Below are 7,900 nucleotides of genomic sequence, written 5' to 3' on the forward strand. Positions count from 1 at the left end.
ATTCTTTGCCCTTTGGGAATGATTAAAGACGTTGTAGTATAGCACAGTGAAACAATCATAGAACTAGGTGACCTCACCATTGTTAGGCCATGCTGCTCCCGCTCAGGTTAGTGCTCTTCCAGTGAGCACAGAAATCAACCGAGCAGTCCTGTATTCCCATTAACAATAACAACTGACAGCGACAGCAACACAAAAACACAACCCACCAACAAAAACTGTTTAACTACAGAACTTATAACTTTGGGGTTGGATGCAAACGTATGTTTATTAACAGTATCAGGACATACACCACAGAAATGTAAACAGAACAAATTTTAGGTTTAGAAACATGACGGTTTGTAATTAGTTGAACTGCTGAAGACCTCTCAGTGGTGACAAATGTGCGACATAAGCAAACCGGACAGACAGAGTCAGTATGATGCATGGTAGGTTGATTGGCATCTCTGGAAAATTGTCCGTAGTGTGTGATTGCGTGAGTGAATGAGAGTGTGTGTGTGTGCCCTGTGATGGGTTGGCACTCCGTCCAGGGTGTGTCCTGCCTTGATGCCCGATAATGCCTGAGATAGGCACAGGCGCCCCGTGACCCGAGAATAGTTCGGATAAGCGGTAGAAAATGAGTGAGTGAGTGAGTGAGCGAGTGAGTGAGTGAGTGAGTGAGTGAGTGAGTGAGTGAGTGAGTGAGTGAGTGATTGATTGATAGAGATTTACTTGACAAATGTTAGGCTATAATAAATGTATAATATGTCATGCAAATACAGATAATACAGTAGCTATATAGAAAGACCTGCTCTGCTGCAGTTTAGCGTTATGCCTCAGTAAACAGATCTACCAGACTGATCATAAATTTCCCTTGGCCCTCATGAGCTGAATTTAGTGTGAAGAAGCAAAATGCCCATCCTATACTGGACTGTTTTCTAGACTGGACATTAGACTTACTGTCTTAGAATTTCTCTAATATCTAATATTCCTGTTACAGAAGACCTAGCCATGTTTCAGCAATGTTTGCCAATTTCTGCACAATATAGTCAGCCCAGGGGTTGCTGCCCTTCTGTGGTGAGTATAATTCCTGATAGGTTGTTGGGTATCTGTTTAAATGCATATTATATTTTAAGTATCTGGTACAAATCCTTGATACTTTTTAGTGATGTCTACTAGCATTTTTTGTGTGTGTACTTTTCTTGGTTACATACAGTACACCCTCTAACAAGTGACACACACAAAACATGCAGCACCACTAGGCCACTAGTGATTAAAAGTCCTACTAGTGATTGGTTCAGTCAGTTTGACAATGATGGAGAAAAAGCATGAAGGCAGCACTGAGAAAGTGATAGAGTAGCAGATTTAACAATAAATTCTATTTTTATTTTCATTCATGCTGTAACTTGCAACACAATTTTTTTTATAGTACTTCTAAATTGCAGTGCTCCTAAATTTCTGAAATGGGAACATAAATGCTATCTGCCAAAATAAAATGTTGAGCCCAGCATTAAAAAACTTTAGCAATAGAAAAACCCTTATAATTAAATAAATTAAATTCCCTTTAAAGCAATTTTTGAGGAATACAAATTGTGCTGCATAGATTTATTTCACCTTTTGCTTAGTCATTCAGAATTGGTAAAGTCAAAAATAACAATATTTATGCATAACAATATATGCATAATTACATATAATATATAGAGGGGTTATATTTGATGATTTTCTGGTATGATTTTAGGTTATGCAAATTATCTTTGTGTATTTCACACCTCTAAGGTTGCCAGATTTTTCCTTGTGTAGAGGTGTCTGAGAAAAGGGTTTTCAATCGCCTCTTTACTACCAATTTTAAGCGCAAGCAAATGCCTTCAAGCCTTGTAGAAATTATTATATTAGTCACTGGTATAATTTAAAAATATGTCTTTTACACTTATTTTCTGTATGCTTACTAAAAATAGCACTTCAGATGCAGCAAATTTGCATTATTTTGCATTATATTTTCTTTTCCATGTTCTGACAATTAATTGTGCACACAAATTGAAATATAACAATTTGAGAACTTATGAGATATAAATTCAGCATATATCAGCAAATAAAATGTACTATTTTTTTTAATTTAACACTGTTTTTAAATTAATAAAAAGAACAGACAGAATTATTTTTTAAAGGAACAAAATTATTAATCTATATTTAAGTTGTCAGGATCTACTGGGACAATTCTGGAGCTGGCAGATGTTTCATCATGGCCTGCCTTTTGTTTATGTGTTATCCCCACATGTGTTGTGCCACAGCCTTCCTATTTTTACACTTCCCTGCCTTGTCACTTGTTTTCCATTTACCCCAATGTTCTGCCCTATATATACCAGCTCTTACTTGTCTTTGTCAGACATTGTTTTGTGTTTGTGTAGTGTGGTGTGACGACAGTTTTTGTGTATCAAGATAGACATTTGGTAGTCATGTTTTTGCTACTCATGATTTGTTTGTTTTGTAAATTGTAGTTTAGTTTTAAGTTAATAATTCTCTGTAATGTGGGCGATCAAGACTACCTCTTTAGGTGGCGTCTTCTGACTGTTACATCATCAAAGAAAAAAATTTCAAAACACAGCACAGCCTACAAACATGCAAACATGGACCACAGTTAAAACTCTCATGTTCAAACTCACCATCATACTGGTTGCACACACCTGAAGTCTTATTCTTATCGTGGTGACACTCAAAGTAGTATATAATGATTTGCCTTCCAATCACTCGTATACTGTGTTTATTCCCTAAGTGTTACCAAGAATTGTTTATTGATTGTCTATCTAGTTTGATCTAGTTTTTGTTTTTACTCATTTTGCTCTTGCCTACCCTAAAGTGGTTTGTTCATCACCTGACCATTACCTGAATCTTGTGTTTGCCTCTGGATTATGTCTGTGTTTTGTTTGTCATGTTTAATGAAAACATGAAAAATAAGTCTGCACATGCATCCATAACTCTATCATGACAGAATACATTACCATCCTATTAACACAGCAGGTAATAAGTGGCACTAGGCACTAGTGGCACAAGGTCATTTCACTACTCCAGCTACACCAGTTCCACCACCAACTGTCTCCCCAACAGTGATACTTATTCTAAGAAATACACTGGCACCCCACACTGTTATCCCTGAAATTGTTTTAATTCAAACTACTTAGGTACAATAAACAGTAAAATAAAGCACAATTACTCCATGTTTTTAGTTTGTTGTACGATTTGCATGATACTGTTCATTCTATTGAATTGTTTAAATTGAATGTACTTAACTTAGCTTATTTTAGTCTGTTGTCAATGCAACGCAATACAAGGAAGATGTTGATTGGCTCTTTGAACTGATGTCAGACAAGGATGCAGCGCGCATTTTCATCAACGTTTGCTGGTGAGTAGGGCTTTACATTTTGGTCTGAAACAGCGAATACATTATAAAACATTGATAAATGAGATGTATAACATTTAGCGAGTAAAACTAAATGTATGTTTAGGCTGTGTTTACATTTTAACGTTCGCCATCGTGTTGTATCTATCAGTCGCAACCGCCACTTTTATATAGTTCTATGTTACGACATGCTCTTTGGAATCGTCACATTTAAAATCTAATGCTTAACCTTTTTTTGATCAATAATTCTCATTAAACAAATGACCGAAAACGTCGTCTGTTGTGTAAAACTATATCTTTTTTCGATGGTGTTTTTGCATCTTGGCGGTTTACCATATTAGAAATGTCCAACATGGTTTAAATACAGCGCAACTTTATCATTAACCTTTTAGAAGTTTTTACATTTCTTTGTGAGTGAAGTATTAAACAAAATAGCTTAAATTGAAATTCGACTGCCCGCAAGAAAAACTAGCCCATGTAACCGTTAGTTGTCTTAAAGAAATGCAACCTCGTGCTCATCAGCGTGGTGTTAGCTATACATTTTGGTTAATGCGAGTTTGTTGTATCATGACATGCTAAATAAATAAATAGATAGCTAGATAGTACTTTATTTTGGATAGAAATTTTGTAGATAACAGATCAAAAGATATAATTTTTTTCTTGTCATCATGTAAAAAGCAATCTAATGTTTTTTATTACTCTGCAGATTCAACTTCAAAGCAAGGCTAATCAAGATGATCTGGAAATGTAAGTATTACATATTTGCTTGTGACAAAAGGGGATACTTGTTAAAACATTACAGACTTAAACATGGGAGCTATGCAAGAAGCCACCCTTTTCCATGCCTGTATCAAGAATGTTTATGTAGTTTTAAGTCTTGCAATAGCCTTAAAATACACTTATCCCGTTTTAAAATTACAAATTAATATCTAGAAAAAACTGTATACTGCTAAAATGTATTTTAGTAATCTCCAATCTCTTGTCCAGGCTTCTGATGATGGAGACTCGTACCAATATGTGCCAGTTGGAATCCTCAGCTTAGAAAATGAAGATGTGGCTCTGCAACCCCTGTCCCTCCGTCTCCACCCATCCTCTGTGGGAATCATCTTGGAGGGGTATGTTGTAATGGACAATTTAGACAACATACCCCAGGCCATGTGTCTTCTTTTTGGTTTAACTTATGCAATGCACCTAGACTACCCAAAGTGCATGGGCAACAACTTTCTTTTCATTCAGCAAGTTTTGCTAGGTTTAGGCAAGAAGGATTTGAAGGGCAAGATTCTGGCTGTTACAAATCAGCTAACCATGTAAACAGGTACGGTAAATTCATGTTTCTTCTGGTTCTCTTTCAGAATCGTTAGATAAAAAACGTTCCCTTTCGTTGAGCTATGCCTTAGGGTTGGACAAATGTTCATGTTCCTTATTAATACAATATAACAACACTGCTTGTTAAATATTTGGAAAAGTTTTAAAATACTGTTTTAAAGATTTACTCACTCTCACTCACTCATTTTCTACCGCTTATCCGAACTACCTCGGGTCACGGGGAGCCTGTGCTTAAAACTTAAAATGTGTTGTTTTTTCAACAAGACAAAATTAACTTTTTTAGTTATTAACCATAATTTTTTAAGTTCAATCAACCTGTAAGGGCTTACAGTGCAGCAGATTGATAGGGTTTCATGCTCTTGTGCTCTCTTTGCTTTTCTGGTCAAGTGGGGTTCCCAAATCTCTTTTCCTCTCACACGACATGTTTTGGCTACCAGTTTAGATGGTATACTCATCTTTCTTCTTTTCCAGTCATGATTGATGCTGGCAAGGCTGGTAACTTCATACACTGAACAGACCTTCAAGAATGCATCTCTCTACTTGTCATCATCACAAGCAAGTTTCAGTTGGAGCAAATGGATGCATATTCAAGTCCTCCAAATCTCACCAAAAAGATCACATGCTGGTCAATACCTTGTCAGGCCAACTGTTACTTTGTGGCTTCAAACCCAATTGAAAGCCTTGAGATCACAGTGCACTTCAAGATCTGTAAGACGACCAAGAGTTCAGTGAGGTGTTCAACATGACAAGGCCAGTGGGCTCCCATACCTTGGACTTTTCCAAGCCAAGCATTGATTATTGTGGCCTGAATCAAGTCAATGTCATGTTTGATTATCCCCTGGAGCACTAGTCCTAGCAAATCTAGAACAACTACTGGAGGCCAAGATATTCACAAAACTCAATCTATTAAGTGCCTACAAACATTTGCTTTGGAAAAGAGCAGAAGATGGCTTTTAGCAGCAACTCATGATTAATGACATGCTGTGGCTGATGTTAGAAAAGTTTCATTGCCTACATCAACAACATTTATATAGACAAGATAGACTCTTTCAAACATCAGTTCTATGTAAATGGTTCTATGTAGTCTTTCCTAGCCTACATTACAGGCCAAGGGGAATGCTCATGGACCAAGACAGGTCTTTCTGGTAACAAACTGGCCAGTACCTGCCACAGTAACAGAGTAAATTTTTTTGACTTTGCAGTATATCATCTACATTAACCACCCTACTTTCACTACAGTGCGCATCTTAAAATGTCCAGACCCTTCCATGCCATTCATAGTGGACGTTGATCCATCAGAAACTGGTGTCTGGACCACTCTCATCAACAATTTTCTTGCAGTTTTCACATAACTCTCTTAATAGCCCTTAAGCCTGTAGTAATATTTGCGTTTTGAATACTTATGTACATTTAATGTATTTTCATTGTATATTTAATGTACATGGTCTGTGTAAAACCAGAATAAAACTTAAAATAGGTTAATCATGGAGAAAGTTTTTGCAGGAAAGAAGGCACTAAGCAGTAGTGCTGTGTTGTAGAATGGATTTTTTTTAAATGATTTTGTCATGAAGTGCCAGCTTGTCCATTCAAAGCCATGTTCCAGTTAGACTATTCATGAATTGTGATGTAGCTTGTTAAATAGCAAATAACAATGTTCTCCACATACAGTTTCTGTGTCAGTTACTGGTGGTTCCCTGTAAAACCACTGTTTGCTTCCCAAATAATAAACCATTTAGTTTCAGTCAAGCAGATATACAGTAGTTTTTTATTCTCTACTATCTTATAGATGTCCATATTCTTTAGATAGCATACAGTAGAGAGCGTAGCTGAGACCTTCTTGGCCATGGGCCATGTGTTTGGTCATTTGATCCTCTGTGTGTATCTTTCTGTTAGAGCAACATAATGGGCATATAACTATTATATCTCTTGAAGTCTATCCCCTTGTTATTTATTGTGGAAAAAGGCAAAGTCTGCTTAACAGTATAATACAGTATTAGTAAGGGGGTCTAACAATTCAAGTTACTGTTACCATAAAGTCATGTTTGGACAACCTTTAAAATATGCTGCCCAAAAGGGTTCTGGTGAAGCTGGGTGGGCTAATAACCCACTCAAAGTACAGTATAAAACTTCAGTCTGGATGTTTCTGCAAAAAAAAAAAAAAAAAAAAAGGACTAGGATGAAAAGCTTGATTTGGTAAAAGGAAAGACACATGGATGTTGTACACCTACCTTCTCACATCCAACAGTCTTGTGACATAGGCATAATAAGTGGTAGGGGAAATGTGGAAGAAGAACAACCTAGCATTGGTAAGACATACTTGAACCAGGTGGACTGGATCAGTGCTTAGACACTGGGGAAAATGTTCTGTACTCCGGTCATGTATAGGAGACTGCAACACACACATTGGTGTAAGCAGAACCCAGACAGCCAACCACAAGCTGCTACATGGAGAGGAGGGCTGGAGGAGGGCTGAAAATGGCAACAAAGGCTTCAGCCAAGTTCATGTACTGTATGCTGATACAAAAGTAACAAACAATACAAAAGAAAAAAATTACTGTACACATAATCAAACAGGTTAGCCATGGAAAACAGCAGTTGATGACAGAAATATTGTGCCATGAAGACAAACCCCAAAACAACAGTCAGATACCTTCACTTTTCCACAGCACAGGGGTGAAGATATAAAAATCCACTCTTTATGAAGACTTTGAGAGAAGAAATATTGAGGGTATACCATGAGTCCAAGTCACTCATCACCGGTAAGAATCGTAAAACCAAATTTCAATTTACAAACAAATATTGAAATGAACCACAAAAAAAATCTGCTCATGATCAAAATATATGGGCTCATCTGTGAAGCATGGTGGAGGTAGTGTCATGGGTTGCATGGCTCCTTGTATGGGGTTCATTTTTATTCATGATACAGAAACATTCTGTCTGCCAATTTAGAGAGAAATGCATCCAAACTAATTGGGATGAACTTCATCATGCAGCAAAACAACATCCCAAAACACACTGCCAACACAACAAAGGACTTCAATAAGTGGCAATTATTGGGGTTTTAGGCTGGCCAAGTCAATCACCAGACCCACTTAACCCAATTGAGCTTGCATTTCACCTCCTGATGTCAAGGGTTTGCTTGATTCAGTTATTGCATGCTGTCTTGTGCCACATTCCAGGTTATTGTAAAGCACAGTAAACATA

The sequence above is a fragment of the Tachysurus vachellii genome, chromosome 6 (genome assembly GCF_030014155.1).
Source record: "Tachysurus vachellii isolate PV-2020 chromosome 6, HZAU_Pvac_v1, whole genome shotgun sequence".
In the NCBI taxonomy this organism is placed as follows: Eukaryota; Metazoa; Chordata; class Actinopteri; order Siluriformes; family Bagridae; genus Tachysurus; species Tachysurus vachellii.